Source organism: Triturus cristatus, chromosome 4_1, assembly GCF_964204655.1.
Source record: "Triturus cristatus chromosome 4_1, aTriCri1.1, whole genome shotgun sequence".
In the NCBI taxonomy this organism is placed as follows: domain Eukaryota; kingdom Metazoa; phylum Chordata; class Amphibia; order Caudata; family Salamandridae; genus Triturus; species Triturus cristatus.
The window spans coordinates 748639578-748658556 of record NC_140585.1 but is presented as its reverse complement, the minus strand read 5'-3'; the positions used below and the strand labels follow the sequence as shown (position 1 = coordinate 748658556).

At 46.9% G+C, this 18979-nt stretch overlaps 1 protein-coding gene across 1 annotated transcript in view; it reads right to left on the bottom strand.

Moving 5' to 3' along the window:
- GNPTAB (N-acetylglucosamine-1-phosphate transferase subunits alpha and beta) overlaps positions 1 to 18979 on the bottom strand; it is a 644942-nt gene that overhangs the window by 514781 nt on the left and 111182 nt on the right. The gene's annotated exons all lie outside the window — the stretch shown is intronic.

The window sequence follows — 18979 nt, the reverse complement described above, 5'->3', positions numbered from 1 at the left end:
TTGATATTGAACAACTAAATAATTTTAAAAGAAGGATAAAGGACCCCAAAGACAAAATCTCACTTGAGCAGTGGTTGGCCTTCTTGAACTGATAAAAGTAAGCCATAAACACTGGCAAGAAACTCTAATGAGGTGTCCTAAAAACACTAAAGAGATATGATGACACCAAATTAGTTGCATGAGGGATAGAGGATTCAAGCTTGCAGCCCCACTGCAATGCCTTCTTCACACCTTTTCACCCAAATCACTAATGATACCTAGCGAGATAAAGAGGAGGATCTCACGACTAGTATACGTTTTGCCATTCCTGTTGATGGAGCCACCAACGATAGCGTCTGATGGCAGTACAGCACCAGCTGATGGGACAGCCAAATGGGCCGCAGCTGGGTCAGCACAGGTAGAAGGGCTTCAAGCGAACACCACAAGCAGTAAACAGTGTGATTAACAGCAGTGTAGTCATCCCTAGGAACAGCAGAGACTGAACTGATAACAGTCTAATTGTCACCTCTAATGGAGTCTCGATCAGAACCTCACCATTTTGAAGAGTGAGCTTGAGGCTTGAAAGTGCACAGTCTAACTGTTACCTGGGATGGTCTGGAAGAAACTGCAGAACGAAGGGCTGAAAAACCTAGAACTTGAACCACACCCCAGCAGGCAAACCGTGTCTCTACTTGATCATCACAGTGGTGACTCTAGTTCTCCTTCTCGGACCCACCAAGCTACCTTCTAACCCTTAAGACAGTGTCTTGGTCTCAGAGAGGGGGGGATGTGTCACCATAAATACCCTCTAATCCCCATCTGGTCTTCTGAAAATTAGTGGACAGTTCCATCAATTTTCAAGAAACTCCCCAGATACTTAGTAAAGAATTGCAAACTGTTAATGCAACAATCCCAAATGAGCTGATATGAATCCATTGTTGTGTTACTATGCCAACAGAAATCTCAGACCAGTTGGTCACTAAGGCAAACTGGCCACAACAAACTCCTAGTGACAATAATGCATTAGCCACCTCTAAAAATGAGGAGTTTAATTAAGTTGTGTAAGTATGCCCTACCAAAATTGACTGGACTACAATTAACAATTGTAAACCCATATGGTAGGCGCTAAAGGCCCATAGGGCAGGGTGCATTATACTTAAAAAGTGGAACATGTGGGTAGAGTTTTACAAGTCCTCGTAGTGAAAAACTCCTGAATTCGTTTTTCACTATTGTAAGGCCTAATCCTCCAACAGACTTACATTGGGTTGCCTTATTACATTTAAAAAATCCTAACTTTGGATTGGCGGCAGGTAAAAATATTTTAGGCTCAATGGATTTGTAATTTAAAATTAAATGGCAAAGTCGAATTTTAGTTTTGAATTTGGAAAATACCACTTTAGAAAGTTGACATTTTCCTGCCCACAAGCTTGTGAAGCTGCCTAGAAGTTTCCAGCTGCCTGGGCCTGTTAATGGTTTCCCCCCATTAAGAATTTGTATTGCGCCCCAGACCGTAAACAATGAGACCTGGTTGTAGCAGAGAGAGCCATCTGCCAGGCCTTGCCCCACTTACACTTCAAAGGGCTTGCCTCCAGAACACACAAAGGAACCCGACACTAGTCTTTTGTCATCCCAGATGTCTTGGAGCCTTAACAGGGTAAGGGAACAACTTTCCAAAACCAGATGTGGGGATAGTATAGGGAATACCCCCAGTTCAAATGCTGGCATCCGGTATAACCATAAGTCCCCCAGAGTCACTATTCAGTACTCTCCTAGACTTGTGGACACTACAGAAGTAGGACTGCCTTATTCCCCAGAGTACAGCAATGCTACTACTAGAGAATTGCCCTGCTGCTTGCGGCCTGCCCTGCCCTCTGAAAGGAAAACTGGACCTGCCTCCTTCATCCCAGGCTAACCTGAGTGACTCAAAGGGTCAATAGGCTGACCTCATGTTCCAAGCTACAGGAACACAACAAGCTCCAGAGTCCTCCCTGTAACTACCCAGCTGACCTTCTGCAACTGAACCTGACTGAGCCTTGCTGCTGGCCTCTGCTGGAGTGAATCCTGATCCTCAATAGGCAGCCCCAATGTCCTGGATCCTTGGCCGACATCACTGAAAGGTCCGCCATAAGAAAAAAGTGAAAATCCTCAAGCTTGGGTCTCTTCACAGCGCCCGACCTGTGCGTTGTGCCAAACTTCGAGAAGATAACTTTTTCAGCTGAGTCTAACCTGGTCCCCATTTCTGTCCCGCGCTCTGCATGAACTTGTAACCTTTATGGATGACCAGATGACCGTTATTGGCACTTTGTGCTTTTAAACGCTATATCTACCTAAAACTTTGAAATTCTCATATATGTGGTTCTACTGATAGGATTTTTGTTCATTTTATTTATTAAAATGTACTCTATTTTCTTGTAATTGGTTTGGAATTTTTCTTGAAATAGGTTTAAACTTTATTACGGTTTAATTGCTAGTGCTGAATAAATACTTTACAAAGTGCCTCTATGTTAAAAGCCGGAATGCTATAGTGCCAAACAACCAGAGGGTTAAGCACAGGTTAATTTAGTGATTTTTTTGGTTTACCCACAGAAGGATTGTGGTTGTTACTTTAGTAGGGTTTTCATTTCTGCAGCCAAAAACCTGATTTCTTACAACAACCCATTAATGCTGTTATTTTTTTCCCAGTTTCGCTGTTGCACCACACCTTGCTATTACCCTCTTTGTGTTAGGCGCACAGCCCCATTTTACTATTGTCACCATTTCTGTTCTGCTTTTTTCTTTCGGCCCATAACCCTGGGAATCCACTCATTTTTGTGTTCTCAACGAGCAGCACTCAAATGATGAGGACTCAGCTTCCAGGAGAGTATACAGAGTCACCCTCAATATCTTCATTAGCATTTAAGAAACATTTAGACAATTCGGTCTTGACATATGGCTTTACAATGATTCAGTGTGTCTATTTCTTGGGCCGATTCCAAAGACCAGAGCAAATGTGATTCCCTCCATCTATTCACTCAACTAGTTAAGTGAGTTCTGAAAGTCTCTAGGGGAAAGTTGCAATTGTTTTGCCCCGTGTTCGATATCTAGGTCACAACATCTCTGCAAGAGAGAGGTTCCTGTCTGCTGATTGCTTCCAAGGTATCTGTAAATTATCCCATCCAGTAATTACCTTAAACCAGCACTCTTCTAGGAACAGCAGATTACTGCCATCAATGGATTTTAGGTTACGCTAAAAGAATGAAACATTTTGAATGTTGAGAGAAAAGATACCCCTAACCTTTTGCCCTGATCGACAGAAGCCAAACAAACCTTAATGTCTCTGAAAAGTGCATAGTCTTCGGACCCTACTTTAGGATTGCTTGACTCTAAGAAACCTTTCTTTCTGCATTGTCCCTTGGAGTGTTGTGTTGTAAATAAATCTCAGGACACTTCTAGTTAAGTTACATGTAGATTTATTTAAGACACAGCTGAGCGCACACCTCACCAGCTGACCAGACCATCACCTGACAAGAACAGAACACTCAAGAGGAATGTAGAATGCACACAGGTATTGTGGGAGGTGGAAACACAAAGAAAGGTCTATTGACCACAGGTGAAATGAAATGAAAAAAGTATTTAATAAAGCGCACTGCGGCCAAGCGGCTTCCTGGCGCTGGGGACCTGGTCAGAGCTCACAGAAGGAATCCGAGGAGCCTATGAAGAGAAAGCCTGAATGAAAAGAAAAGTTTTAAGGGCTTTTCGAAAATGGGTGTAGATGGGGATGGAACGGATATGAAGTGGAAGGCTGTTCCAGAACTGGGGGGCCAAAACGGAGAGGCGAGTACCACCAGTTCTAAGTTTGCGGAAACGGGGGATGTGCAGAAGAGAAAGAGAAGAAGAGCGAAGGGTTCGACTGGTGACGTGGGATGAAATAAGAGAGTTGATGTAGGGAGGGGCAGAGCGGGAGTGAGCTCGAAAAGCGAAGCAGGCTAGTTTGAAAAGAGATCTGAAACGGATAGGGAGCCAGTGAAGAGATTTGAGAACGGGAGTAATGTGAGAGAATTTAGGAAGGGAGAAAATAAGGCGGGCAGCTTGATTTTGGATGGCCTGTAAGCGTCGAGACTCGTAGGCAGGAATGCCCACGTACAAGCCATTCCCATAGTCGAGGCGAGAGATGACTAAAGCCAGGACTATGGTTTTGAGTGCATCAGTGGTGAAAAAACGTGAGATTTTCCGGATGAGACGAAGGGAAAGAAAGCAGGAAGACACAACAGAGCTAATCTGACAATGCATTGTTAAGTCAGAACTAACTTTGATGCCAAGGGTGCGAACAGAAGGAGAAGGCGTAGGAGGGGGACCAAAAGAGAGGGGCCAGTGTGCTGGGGACCAGGGGTTAGATGGACCACCCGTGAGAACAAGTTCCGTCTTATCGGGGTTGAGCTTAAGATGGTTGGCGCTCATCCACTCCGAAATGAAGATTAAGGTGGAACTGAACTTAGAAAGAGAGTCAGGAGAAGAGGAGAGATCAAAGACGAGCTGGAGGTCATCTGCGTAGTTATACACAGAGACCCCCCGCTCAAGAAGAGAGGTGACGAGGGGACAGATGTAAAGATTAAAGAGAAGGGGGGAAAGAGAGGAACCCTGGGGAACACCACAAGTGACCGGGTGGGGAGGGGCAGAGAAACCAGAGAGATGAACCGCCTGGTACCTATCCCGAAGGAAGGATGCCAGCCAGGAAAAGGCCGCCCCCCGAATGCCCGCTGCGCTGACACGGGCGAGAAGAATGGAATGGTCAACCGTGTCGAACGCAGCGGACAGATCGAGAAGGACCAGGGCTTGGGGGAGGCTGGAATCGGCCTTCCCCTTGAGTTCATCCAGAACCGCGAGAACCACTGCCTCCGTTGAGTGACCTGAGCGAAAGCCCGCCTGATGGGAAGCGAGGAGGCCATTATCCTCGATATATGAGGAGAGGCAAGAGGTGACATGGGTCTCGAGGATCTTAGCTAAATAGGGGAGAAGGGAGGTAGGTCGGAAATGAGCAGGGAGGGATCCAGACCAGGTTTTTTTAGGATGGGGAGAACAACGGCAGATTTAAATGATAAAGGAACAGAGCCAGAAGCCAAAGAAGAATTAAGTAGAGTGAGCGGGGGAACAGGAGAGGAGGTAAAAAGAGTTTTTAAGGATGCGCGCCGGAGCACAGTCTGCAGGGGAACCAGATTTAACCTTGATCAGGTAGTTGTAGAATAGATCAAGGGAGATAGGGGGGAAAGTGGCGAGGGAAGAAAGCGGGGAGGTAACATCGCACATAGAGATAGGTTGAGGTACAGTCGGAATGTTAGCTTTAATCTTCACAATCTTGTCTATAAAAAAGTCATTGAGTGACAAACAGAGGGACTGAGAGGGAACCAAACCGGGAGAAGAACGATCAGAGGTGGCAAGATTGTGAACCAGGGAAAAGATTTCACGGGATTTGTTTGCAGAGAGAGCTACTCTCTCAGTAAAATAGGAAGTTTTGGCCACAAGAATAGCTTGTTTGTACTCAGTGAGGAGTGTTTTATATTTAACACGCAGAGAGGGAGAGTACTGCCGTCTCCAGAGACGTTCCGACCGCCTGAGGTCGAGTTTTAAAGCTTTAAGCTCTGGAGAAAACCATTTGTGCGCATCGTAAGGGCGGACCGCCTTGATCTTTTTTAGCGGGGCCACTCGATCGCACGAGGAGGAAAGCCATGTGCTGATGGCATTAGCCTGGGACTCAAGGGGGAGGTTAGTAAGATCAGGAGCGGAGGAAACCAGAGAAAGTGAAAGAGAGTCAAGGTCGGCCTGATTCCAATTACGGGCAAGGAGATTTTTGGGAAGAGAGGGCTTATCAACCACACCCAAGTGAATAGAAAAGGAAATAATATGGTGATCCGACCAAACACAAGGGGAGATAGAGGGAGGTGAAGCAAGGGGACGAGAAGACCAGATTTGGTCAAGTTTATGACCTTGTACGTGGATAGAGGCTGTGACATGGGAAGTGAGATTCAAACAGTGAAGAGTGGCAGAAAAGTTTTTGGAAGGGAGATCTTCCTTTGGATCTCCTGGCCAGAAATTGAAATCTCCGAGAAATAGTACGGAGGAGTTGTTGACCACCAAGGTGGCTAGAAGATCCTGAATAGAGGCTACGAAAGAAGGCATCGATTGGGGGGGACGGTAAACAAGGACAACAGTGAGAGGAGAGGGAAGATTAAGAGAACGGGCCACAAGGCAGTCCACGTTGGATATGAAGGAGTGAGAGAGGAGTTGAAATTTAAATGTCGACCGGACGATCATCGCCACCCCTCCACCGGCCCTGCCATCCGAGCGATCAGCTCGGAGGGCATAATAGGTGTCGGGGAGGATGGCTAAAAGATCAGGAAGAGAGTCGGCAGTGAACCAGGTTTCAGTCAGAAATAAAAAGTCAGGAAAATCAGTAGTCAGAAGATTAAAGAGTGCTGTCTGGTGTTTGACTGCAGACCGGGTATTCAATAAGTAGGCAGAGGCCACAGTGGGAGCAGGGGGGGGGACGAGAAACCGGGGATAATGTAGTGGGACAAAAGGAAGAGTTGAAAGAGGTAGGTATCGAATGAGGCAAAGGGGAGGAGAGGATACCAAGTGAGTGTAAATGATGTAAGGAAAAAAGGGGGGGAGAAGGAAAGACAGATAGAGCTATAAGTTGAGCGGAAGAATAGACCAAATGAGGGGCAGGGTGTATGGCCCCTGGTCCCGGCCTGTCGCGGACGGGCGCAGACGGGCTTAACTTAGGCGCATCTTCGGCGCGCCTTCGTCTTGCCCGCTGCGCCCGCCCGCTGCGCCGCCGGAAGACAGGAGCCGTTATATGGGGACGACACATGAGGGAGGAGGGTCAAAGGGGCGTGGCAGGGGGGGAGGAGCCAAAGAACTGCAACGCCGAGGCCAGACCCGCCCAAGATGGAGGAGCCACCTGTCCCTCTCCGAGAGTCAGGCGAGGAGGGGGCGGTCAGCGGAGGCGGTCTGGTCGCGTGCAGGAGAGAGGGCAGCCAGGGAGGATCAGGGCGCCGGGTCCGAGGCGCTTTGAGGCAGTGCAGGTAGGCGGCAAGTAAAAATCAGGAGATTTTAATAAAAATAGCGTTGCTCCCGGAGAAGCCTCGGGAGGTCTGACGACAGGTCAGGAAGTGTGGCCAGGTGTGCGCCTTAAGTGTCAGCCAGGGGGGGAGGAGCCAAAGAACTGCAACGCCGAGGCCAGACCCGCCCAAGATGGAGGAGCCGCCCGTCCCTCTCCGAGAGCCAGGCGAGGAGGGGGCGGTCAGCGGAGGCGGTCTGGTCGCGTGCAGGAGAGAGGGCAGCCAGGGAGGATCAGGGCACCGGGTCCGAGGCGCTTTGAGGCAGTGCAGGTAGGCGGCAAGTAAAAGTCAGGAGATTTTAATAAAAATAGCGTTGCTCCCGGAGAAGCCTCGGGAGGTCTGACGACAGGTCAGGAAGTGTGGCCAGGTGTGCGCCTTAAGTGTCAGCCAGGGGGGGAGGAGCCAAAGAACTGCAACGCCGAGGCCAGACCCGCCCAAGATGGAGGAGCCGCCCGTCCCCCCCCCAGGTGGCGAGGAGCACAAGTTTACTACACATCTTCCTCCTTTACAGAGAAAAGGAAATAAAGGAACGAAACACAAATAAAGAAAGCATAAAGCATGGGAGACGACAAAGCTATTCATTAAGACAAATAGGAGGTCTGTAAGATCTTGGATTTACAGATCGCGAAGGCCAAAGGAGCGTTTCGGGGTCAAGGGAGAAGATAGGAACATCATCAAAACAACGATTACCACCACCTACCCCCCTTAGATTGACAAAAACGGAAAGAGACAGACTACTTTCTCCAGCATGTCCTTGTCCACCAGAACCAAGAAGAGCCAGTCTACTTCCTTCAATCTGTCCTTGTCCGTCACTGCTTTCCGCTCCAAGTTGAATATAAACAGTTCAATAGATGCTTCCATGCTTTCGCTTAAAGATATCTGAATTCAATGTTCACAAAGAAATATTTGAAGACAGTACTATCTCTGTCCTAATTCTGGACTAGCAGTCCCGGTTCTGGTTCTCTTTCTCCGGTTCTAGACTTCTTTCTTCAGTCTTGGGCCTTTTGCTCTGGTTGTCGGCCTCTGTTTTTTAGGTTCTGGACTCTCAGTCCCATTTACAAAAAAAATAATAATATTTTTTTCTGGTTCTGGACTCTTTGTCTCAGTTCTATGGGCTCTCAGACCCGGTTGCGGGATCATCTTCCTGGTTCTGGACTCACTGGGACCTTTAAACAGTTTTTCTTTCTTGGGCTCTCAGTGCTACAGAGCTAGCTTGAATGTAATTGCACAATTTTCCCTTTGATACCTTCATACACAAGGGAACTGTGGATCCGTGGAGGCATTGATGGGATCAATTCCTATTCTCAGCTTCCAAAGCATAACTAATGTCCAACATTTTCCCAACACATCAGCGAGGCGGGGCGGTCATGGATTACGTATATTATCAACCGCCTTTCCCACGGCTATGCAATTTCCCAATGAACAAGCTTATACTGTTCCTTTATATGCACTGCAGAATGCCGCTGTGTCCTCATATCTAGTACTACACGGTACACATCACAATTCTCCGGAAAGTTCCCAGATTCCAGCAAGATCTAGGTGTAAACTATAACGCAGGTTGCTCTTGTATTTCCACTTAAATAATCTTTTTGTAATCACTGCAGAAACTGTCTTCACCGGATGGCACCTTCCTCTCCAATACTCGCAAAAACTGGACTCTGGGCTCTTATGACCCATAGTTCTCCAGGCACAGTTTTGTGGACTCACCAACCCGGTTCAGGTTGCAGGACCTTTGTCTCCGTGATGGGCATTCTGTACTGGTTCTGGGACCTTTGTCCCCTCCTACTTCTGGTTTTCTCTCTGGGAACTTTGTCTCTGTTCTGTGGGCTCTCTGACCCTAGTTGTGGGACATTTGTCTCCTCCCGGTCCTGGGACCTCCTTTGTCCTCTCCCAGTCCTGGTTCTGGGACCTTTGCCCCCTTCTGGTTCTGGGACCTTTTTCCCCTCCTGGTCCTGGGACTTCCTTTGTCCTCTCTCGGTACTGGTTCTAGGACCTTTGCCCCCTTCTGGTTCTGGGACCTTTGTGCCTTCCTGGTTTTGTCCCTTCCTGGGACCTTTGTCCCCTTCTGGTTCTGGGACCTTTGTCCCCTTCTGGTTCCGGGACTTCCTTTGTCCTCTCCCGGTTCCGGTTCCTGGTCCTGGGACCTTTGTCCCCTCCCGGTCCTGGGACATCCTTGTCCTCTCCCGATCCTGGTTTTCTGATTCTGGGACCTTTGTCCCCTCCCGGTCCTGGGACATCCTTGTCCTCTCCCGATCCTGGTTTTCTGATTCTGGGACCTTTGTCCCCTCCCGGTCCTGGGACTTCCTTTGTCCTCTCCCAGTCCTGGTTTCCTGGTTCTGGGACCTTTGTCCCCTCCCGGTCCTGGGACTTCCTTTGTCCTCTCCCGGTCCTGGTATCCTGGTTCTGGGACCTTTGTTGACGGCTGCTCCCCGTAACCTCTTGGAAATGTTCTGGTTTTCTTCTGTGCCGCGATCTTTCTGGTTCTCCCTCTTCTTCTAATGACAAACTGCCTCCATCTTGCGCCAGTTCTCTGTAGCTTTCAGCCCTCATTGCTGCCATGTCTACCACAGACCTCCTGGACTCTTTGCGAATTTGGGTTTCAGGCAAGAACTCTCCATTCACAGGGCATAGTTTGAATAACAGCTTTTCCATCCTTGCTAGTTTGGTATGTTTTGTGAAGAAAATGGTGCTCTCAGAAAACCTTTCCATGACATTGCCTCGGTCATGTAACTTCTGCACCTGGTTCCAAGCTCGGATGTCTGTCGGCTGTTTGTCAGGATGTTTGGAATCTCTGTGCTTCAGCAGTCGAGTTTTGGAGGTAAACTCTGCTTCAAAACAAAGGAAGGCATAGGACAGCTCTTCTAGGTTATCAGCCTTACGTCGGCCTTTACTTTTAGTCTCTATTGGGAGCAGCTCGTATCCAGAATGTCGATACAGGTCCCTACGAAGGCTCACTTTTTTTTATTTTTTTTTAAAAACCTTTATTTTAAATCAGTGACACAGCTATTCAGCCGACAACCCGGAGGTACGGCAGCTTTAGAGACTCAACACATGCTTGCGTCCACATTTTACTGACAGGAGAGTCAAAGGTTCTGTTTTGAATAAACATAAATCCAACCCTAAACACAAACAAGGCGATAAGTACTGTAAGCACCAAAAGAGGTTCCCAGCAGGGGGGGACGAGCCCCATCTCGTCCAACAGACACAGGTCTATAGTAAGGGAAAGGAGGGAAAGGCAGAGACTCAAGAAAACAAACACATATCAGCAAGAAATTCAAAGCCGGAAAGAAAGCTAAGGGGAAAGCTGCTCCTCAGGCGGGTCCGGGTCTGGGGGCAGGCATATGTCCCCTCTGTACTGGTTCCATGGCCCCCATACAGAGTGCCATTTCCGAGGGCGCCCTCGAGCACAATACGCTGTCTTCTCCCTAAACATGCTCCAGTCCATGTTTTCCATCCACGCTGTCAATGTAGGAGGCCTATTGGAGCCCCACAGCCGAGCAATATCGCGCTTGGCTACCATGTTCCCTAGGGTCACCCACTGAGTCTGTGCCGCGTTGTGGTCAGTAGGACTCCAGACATTAAGGAGACAACATCGCGCCTCAGGCTGCATGACAATTCCCGTCACCTCCCCCATCACCTCGTGGACTCGCCTCCAAAACTCCATAATCGCACCGCATTCCCAAATAATATGTAGGAAGGTACCCACCATACCACAGCCTCTCTTACATAAGCCCTCCTCAGAGAAACCCATGTGGACCAACCTGGGCCCCGTCACATAGACCCTATGGAGTATTTTAAGCTGCACCAGCCGCAGGCGCGCGGGGATAGCGACCTCTTTGGGAGAAGAAACTGCATACTGCCAATCCTCATCATCTAGTTCAAGGCCATCCCTGGTCCATTGATCGCGCAGCGAAGGCTCACTCTTGATGCTCTAGTCGAGTTGACTGTAATTTGATATTTCTTGCGGAGTTGCATCCTGATGTCATCAGTCTGGTTGAGCATATTGATGAGTCGGCCAATTAACAGTTTCTGTTGTACTTTCTTTTGCCTCATATCTTGAAGAGTCAGGTCAATTTTAGTAAGATCCCTTTGAAAGTTGTCACGTGTCATATTATTTTTCATTTCTTTCAACTTTTTTTAATGTATTTTTTATTTAACCTGCCTCTCTTTGTTTAATGTGATGGTTCTCAAGATTTCAATCTCATTTCCAAGAATTTTTATTTTCTCTCGCATTTCAGATGCTCTTTGACTAGTAGTTTGAATAAGACCAACATATTTATTTTGTCGCGAGAATCTGTCGCGAATCTCTGTTGTCTCAGAGTTTGAGTTCCAGTTCTATGTTCTCTGTCCTGGTTCAAATTAGGTACGCATTTCACTAGCAATAGTTTATTGCAGGTTCTTGGACCTCTGCCCCCTCTCTGTACTGGTTCTGGGACCTTCGTCTCCTCCTACTTCTGGTTCTGGTTTGGCTCTCAGTAGCCATATCCTAGTTTTAGGCTCTATGCCACGGTTCAGGTACTTGACCCAGTTCTGTGTCCCAGTACAGGTTCCTTGGAATCAATGGCACCAGATTTGGACTCTTTACCCTTGTTCTTCTTAAGAGGTTCTTTCCCTTAATGCATGTAATCCTATTGAAGTGGCACATTTGTGAATCACAGAAACTTATCTGGATGCGGGCACAGATGCCGCATTATCATCATTTATAATGCGTCTAATCTTGTCTCATGTGTAACACTAAAACTGTAGAAAACGCTAAACTTATAGCCAAGTTGTGCCCCTATTTATCCCAGCTTTGCTTTTATTCAATTTGCTTGAGTTGTCTTTCACGTTTGTAATTTAAATTCTCTGATACATAGTCTCTCCGTCTGGTTTCTGGTTTTATTTCAAAGTAATGGGTCCCTACGTCACACTTAAAACCACTGCAGTTGGGTTTGAGGAAGTGAATCGGCAGGTTAGTGACCTTGTTGGTCTGCTGGACTGGCTAATGTTGCTCTGCTGGGTATAATAACCGTTTTTCATTGTACTGTATTATCGGCAGAACTACGCAGACATTGAATGTTCAGTTCTATTGAGGGAAATACGTTACATTTAGAATAAAATGGGCCTTCTTTCTTTTAGAAACAGACTGCACTCCACAGTTAGGATAATGCAGACAGAAACCTGCACAACCGCCTGCCACTCAAAGGCTTGTGAACTCTTCTGAAATCTGAGCCCCTTTAATATGTGTTACTTACTTTGCTGGCTTCATAACGCTGCTCTTATGCTGCCGAGTGCTGCATGATGTGCCGAGTGCACACCTGTTCGATTAGTGTTCAGACAGGGTTGATTACAGTACGGTGCTTATGATATTGGCAGATGCGCATCCTTAAAGTATTGTAGAAATACGACGTAGAGACGTGACGGGAAATTGAATACATCTACACTTAAGATGGCGTCTCTACGTTGCGCGATGACGTGCCATGAGGAGGCTGCAGTGCTCTCTGTCATCAACAAAAAGATATCTTAGTGACGGCACTTCCTAGCAACGCTTTGAGCATGAAGGGGTGGCGCATCACATGAGGCGATAGAAGCACGTAGACAAGTAACTGACTGACGATTCAGGCGAGTGACGTCAGAGGTACTTGCGAATGAATTAGTTTCTTTACCTTCATTTAGTTTTTCTAGTATCGTCTTGTTTCAGATTTTCTCATTACTTTTGTCCAAGTTCCTGGCAGAAGTTAATTAGACCGCCTTTATTATGACACAGAGGTCGCGTGCCTCTGGAGGGTTTTCCTTCTCTTCACGTTATGTACTCAAAATGACAAACACCATTAAACAACACCGGGGCCCGATCTTTGCCCCCGATCCGGGGTCCAACCTTTGATATCACACATACATTTAAATGACACTGGGACTCGTACTTGACGTGAGGGATACTTGCGAGTGGTTTCTTCTTTAGTTTTCTTCATTTAGTTTTTCAAGTTTCTTCTTGTTTCTCCAGGTACTCGTTTCTTTCGCTCTTGTTTCTGGCAGCAATAGGTGGATCTCCGTGGGTTCTTGGTGCGAGGTGCTGCTTAGGCTGTGCAGGGGAGGGGCGTTCCCTCTCTGGTCTGGTCAGCTAAATCGTCGCCAAATTGTTGTAAATACATCTCAGGACACTTCTAGTTAAGTTGCATGTAGATTTATTTAAGACACAGCTGAGCACACACCTCACCAGCTGACCAGACCATCAACTGACAAGAACAGAACACTCAAGAGGAATGTAGAATGCACAGAGGTATTGTGGGAGGTGGAAACACAAAGAAAGGTCTATTGACCGAAGGTGGCCATGTTGAAAGGAGCACAAGTTTACTACATGTTGACTCAGGACCATTGTGACAAATGGAACCAATTGATGATTATTCTTCTGCTCTCATTGATGTATCAACAGGCCTGCTTTCACGTCTGAGCACTGCCCTCCTTGTGGTTTAGTATCACCTTTTAATGTTACTGTGCCGCATAATTTGGTTGCATCATTATTGCACACTAAAACATAACAAGCACTGTTGTATCCTACTTCTTATATTACCTTGATAAAAACGCCCTGCGCTAAACCGAGCCTCAATGTTTTCCACAGCCCTGATTGGGAACCTCAAGGATGTATCCTAATCACTGCCCATCTCGCAAAGCCCTGCACTGACTTCACTGATGCACCTCTGCCAAACGGCGAAATTGAATATTATGTTGATGTTTCTTGCCTTAGAAATAATTATGGTAAGGTCGCTGCTGGATACACGGTCTGCACTTTATACAACAATGTTGGCAGCTGAGGTTTACTTCAACTACATTCTGCACAAGTTGCTGAACTAATTGCTCTTACGCATGCATGTATTGTAGTTACTCAGAAATATTTTACTGTATGCACCAGATTCAAAATACGCCTTCATTAGTCGCTCAAGACTTTGGTGTCGTATGGTATCAAGATTGTTTCTTTACCTCATCAGGTACTCTGATTAAGAATGGTTCTTGTGAACAGGGAATGCCTAACGCACTTTCAACTGCCAAGAGAGGTAGACATGGATATGGGTGCTGCCCACCAGTCTACCCAAGATGAAGTATTCAGGAAATACTTGCTAATAAAGCTGTTCAAAATTCTGCCTTGGCTCCGGATTCTGATGTAACCCAGTATGGTACCCAAGCTACCTCTCACGCTTATTATGCAGGATCTCACAGCCCCACAGAGTAAGACCAGAAAGTGAAAAGATGGTTTAGACAAGGTACAGGTGTCTCAAGCAGTCGGATGGGTTGTGGAATGACAAGAATGAAAAAGTGGTTGCTCCTAAAATACTGTCACTGAATTAGGTCAGATTTTTTAATGGTGTTGCCCATTTCATTCAAGATGGTATGAGCTGTGTCGTAAACCCCCACCTGTCTGCACCGCACTTAACCTCGATTGTTCAACCGCACTGTCACTTATGTGCTGTCTGTTAAGCTTACTGTGTTGGAAGGAGCACCGAACTACACAAGCTGGGGGGCATTCTGTACATGTTCACATATCTAACATTCAAATTCCCTGGTACTGCTCTTTCCTCGGTGTTGGTTTTTGATTATATGTTCTATAGAAGCATTCTCCTGTGTCCGAGCTGATGATAGCAGTGTGGTCAAAAGAATGATCCTAGACTTTCCCCTTATCTTTGAAATCCTGCTCAAGATAAGAAGTCACAGTGAACTCATTTTGTGTTATCAGTAGTTCAGGAAACTTACCTAGCTTTAGCAATCCGATAACACTTCGACAGCACTTATCACAGGGGACTCAGGGAAGGCAGAATGATTTACTAAAACAATTATAAACAATATGTGTGAGATATTTGATTAAACTGGACTTCAATGGCCTGATGCCCCACCTTTATTCCTAATGTCAATGAGAACCATAAACCCACACGATTACGTCGAGCTTCTATGAAATCTTCATGCTTCTCCCCTTCCCTTCTCCAGTGTATCCAGCTTTACTGGATTAACACCTGTTTGATCATGTGACTTTAGATTATTGCAAATAACTGATCTGCTCTCTTAACAGCATCAATTCTGAGGTCCAAGCAGCACTATAAACCAGCCCAACCGAGGCATGCCACAGTCAGCAAATCGGTAACTGGAGACATACAAAGGCCTGGAACGTGCTCCCGATCAACATCTAATGCTCCCCCACTCTGCACACCTTCGGGAAGAGACTCAAGACCTGGCTCTTCGGCTGACTCAGGGCTGCAAATCACCCCCCCCCCCCCCCCCCCGAGCCCCCGAGACACGAACAGGCAACTAACGCGCCACACAATTCCCTGATTGATTGACTGATTGATCTAAAGGGCATCAGTGAAGGTCATTGCTTCAATCCAGGTGGAAAGGTCTGTATCAAGTCCTGCTCATCACCACTGCTGTCAAGAGCCAAGGACTGCCCGCCTGGATCCACACATTGCACTGCAAGTGAACCACACTGCAGAGAGATGTCGGACCTGTCGACATAGCACTACTTCTTCTGCAGGCGCACCACAAAGACACGAGTACGCAGCCTTTCTTTATGCCTACTGACATGTTACGAGATCCTAAGAGTGGGAACCCTTCTACCTACCTAATCTCCCATTGGCCGGTCCTCTTTGCTGCATGGTTGTTTGGGTGACACCATGTGGCTGTGTCAGCAGAGGGCGGGCTGTAGGCTTAAAGAAGTAAGTTGCGCAGAGCCTACTCACCACTCCATAAACTAGCGATCCGTCTACCAAATAAATACTATTCAGCAGGTTCTGGATCAATACAAGCGGGTAGTAACCTTTCTTCATATTAGCCGTGTTCACATGAACCCAATGACTCCGATGTATGTAAATTTCATAAGGACAACCCTATATTCCAAAGGAAACTAGAGTAACCATGTGTAATCAAAACTGATTTGTGAGATTACCTACTCTGTTGCTCCAAGGTAATCAGAAAAAAATCATGCATGTATGTCAGACATGCCTGTTCCATCACAAACAGTGCATCACAGAAAAAATTAAACAACCAAAGCCTCTTTTCTCTTTATCACAGATTTATCATTCATCTGTTGAGTATAACAATCAGATGGAATATATACAGTGAATCTTAGTGCAGACGATGCAGTGCTAGTGAGAAAGTGTACATATATATTTATATACAAGAATGTATACAGACACGGAGTAGCCCAGGATTGATGAGATCTTTAAACTCCTGTTCAGACAAGACTGTATACAAAATCTTAGCACATGCTTCACATGCAATGAACCAAAGAAACAACTAACGGATGGGGGTGTCGAACCGGTATTACTACACGAGTATCAGAGGAATCGCAAATTGGGACCTGCCAACTAATTAATATGCAATATGTTATAAGTACATAGTTCGCATTCACTAATGATAGGCAGGTCACAGAAAGTAGGTGTCAAACTACACCTGCTATGCGTGACCTTCCTGTACAGCAGGCCCTATTTACATTGAAAAATACATTTCTTTTAACTCAGTCAATTTAAAATATAATTTACATATCTTTCAATACTTGAAAGGAAAGCTATGTGCATATTGCAGCAGAGCTGCTCCAGGGCTTTTACTAAAGACCTATAATAACAAGCATTTGCAATGCAATAGGTCCCGCATTATTAAAGTTTGAGCTATTGGCATTGCTAAATAATGCAACACCAATAGCTCAAACTTTAATAATGCGAGGCCTATTGCATTGCAAATGCTTGTTTTTAATACAAATGAAGCGCTGAGTGCAGCCATTCCTCGCAAAATAGCTGCTGCAGGCCACACTCTGTGCTAAAGGTGAACAGCCGATGCGAGAGAAGAACAGAAGAGAAAGGGGCAATCACAAAGAGAAACTGAGAGAGACAAAGACAGAGTAAGAAATCGGGCGACGGGGACATAGAAATAGAGCAGGAGAGACATCGATAGTGAAAAAGGGAGATACGTAGAAGGAGAGCGTCATGGAGAGAGAACGAGAGAGAAGCAGACGTGACAGCCTCTGGGTTTCTCCACACTCCTCGAGCCCAACACAGCTCCTGGGAAATTACCGCAGCAGCGATACTGAAACATCTCTGTTGCTGTCAGAGAACCCCAAACTGCTCTCAGTGCAGATGAGAACCACATCGGAAGGGCACCAGAACAAGGGGCAACACCTAAACTCAAAGACGACAGGTCATCACCGCAGGCCCTTATCCCAAGGGCCCACACCATAGGCGACGACAGCAGATGACTGTGGACCACTCCACAAGGCCTCACTTCAAGGGGGCGGGGCCTGACCACGGAGCCCCTTTTTGAAGGAGCTTCATTCGTGCGACCAAAGCTTTAAGTTGAATTACAAAACTGGTAAAGGGGGGGAGGGGGCTCGCAAAGGATGGCCGATGTAATTAAGGGTGTGACTTAAAAACACTTCATCGGGCTCAGCTTAAGTCCTGCTTCACTTCATAGTGGTTTTCAGTTTAGGCACTTGAACACCTCACTCCCCAGGCCGCAGTGTTTTGTTTTCATTTTCGCATGTCCTCATCTTGTCGCTGTATGTATCTGCTTGCAGAGAGACACTCGGACGCTTCTCCACCAGCAACATTAAAGCTGACATTTTGAAAGTTTGTAGCTGTAGGGTGGGGGAGGACAGCGCCCGTGCACCCCGCACAGCTAGTGTTGCCAGGCAGGCGCTGCCGTTAACCGTGTGCAATGCCGCGGTTGCTGTTGCACCGCAAGGGTGGGCGCAGGGCCCCGCCAGGGTGCGGGTGACTGGGGCACACCCCACCTTGTTCCCTTCCCCTGTCAGTGCGAGCAGCCCTGCTCTTCCGCAGACTCTGCTCGCTGGATTTGCTCAAATAAAGGGTCCCTTTATTCGACGCTAATGTTTTACCATCTGCCTCCCTAATTTGATTTCCATCATCTGCCGCTCGCTCGCTACCATTCAAACCCGAGCGGCGGGCCGTGTGCACGCTTCCTTCTGTCTGAGACACGCCCCTGGCGCTTCCTGGCACAGATGCTTTTCCCAGACTCCTTATGCAGCCTGCGAGGCGGCACCTCCATGGCAGGTTCGGCTATACTCGAGCCTCGTGCTATTCTGGAACTGAGGAGTCAAACTAACATCATAGGGCCGGCGCATAATCAAACACCTGTCGTAAACGCCTGCAGCGAGGGTGGACACTCAATAATGCATCACACACGTATTTTTTTATTTTTTTATTCTTTGGGTCACGTATCCTTTCATCCGCCCACTTGCTGATTTATAGATTCACCCACTTAGGTATCCAGAACAAAGCACACACAGAGCCCAACAAGCATATACAGGATAAAATTAAAGTAATAGAAACAGAAAATTAAAAAACTAGAAAATTGCTTTCTTTTTACGACATCTGCTTGGGCTATGAGCGCAATTGTGATTTTATTCACGGGATGGCCCTCTTAAGAAACAGTGTAACAGAATAACAAATCTCGTGTAAATTATTATAAACCATGAGAGAAGGCAAAATCTTTGTAGTTTGTTGGAAGTTTCCCAGGTCCACTACTTACGTCACTAGCAACGGCAGGCATTCATTTTATCTGCATTATGGGACATTTGTCTGTGGTTTAAGAAACGAGGGGTGCGCGCGCGTGCCACAGCGAGCGACCTGTTTTCAATTATCGCGCCCGTGTCTGGGCACGATAATTGAAAACAGATGCCGGGCGTGAGGGTAACAGACACCAATAGGCCATGGGGGGAGCAACGCAACCGCCTTTGGCCTATTGCGTGCTGTCTTTCTGAAAAAGACGAACGCCAAGGCCAATACCATGGACCAAAAGAAATCGTACACGCACGAGCATGTGCGATTCCAGGTTCCGTTTTGGAATCCCCTACAAAAGGACTCTTCCTGCGCGAGCAGTGCTACGCACTGCATCGGATAGGCGCGAGACCTAAAAAGCTCGAGAGTGAC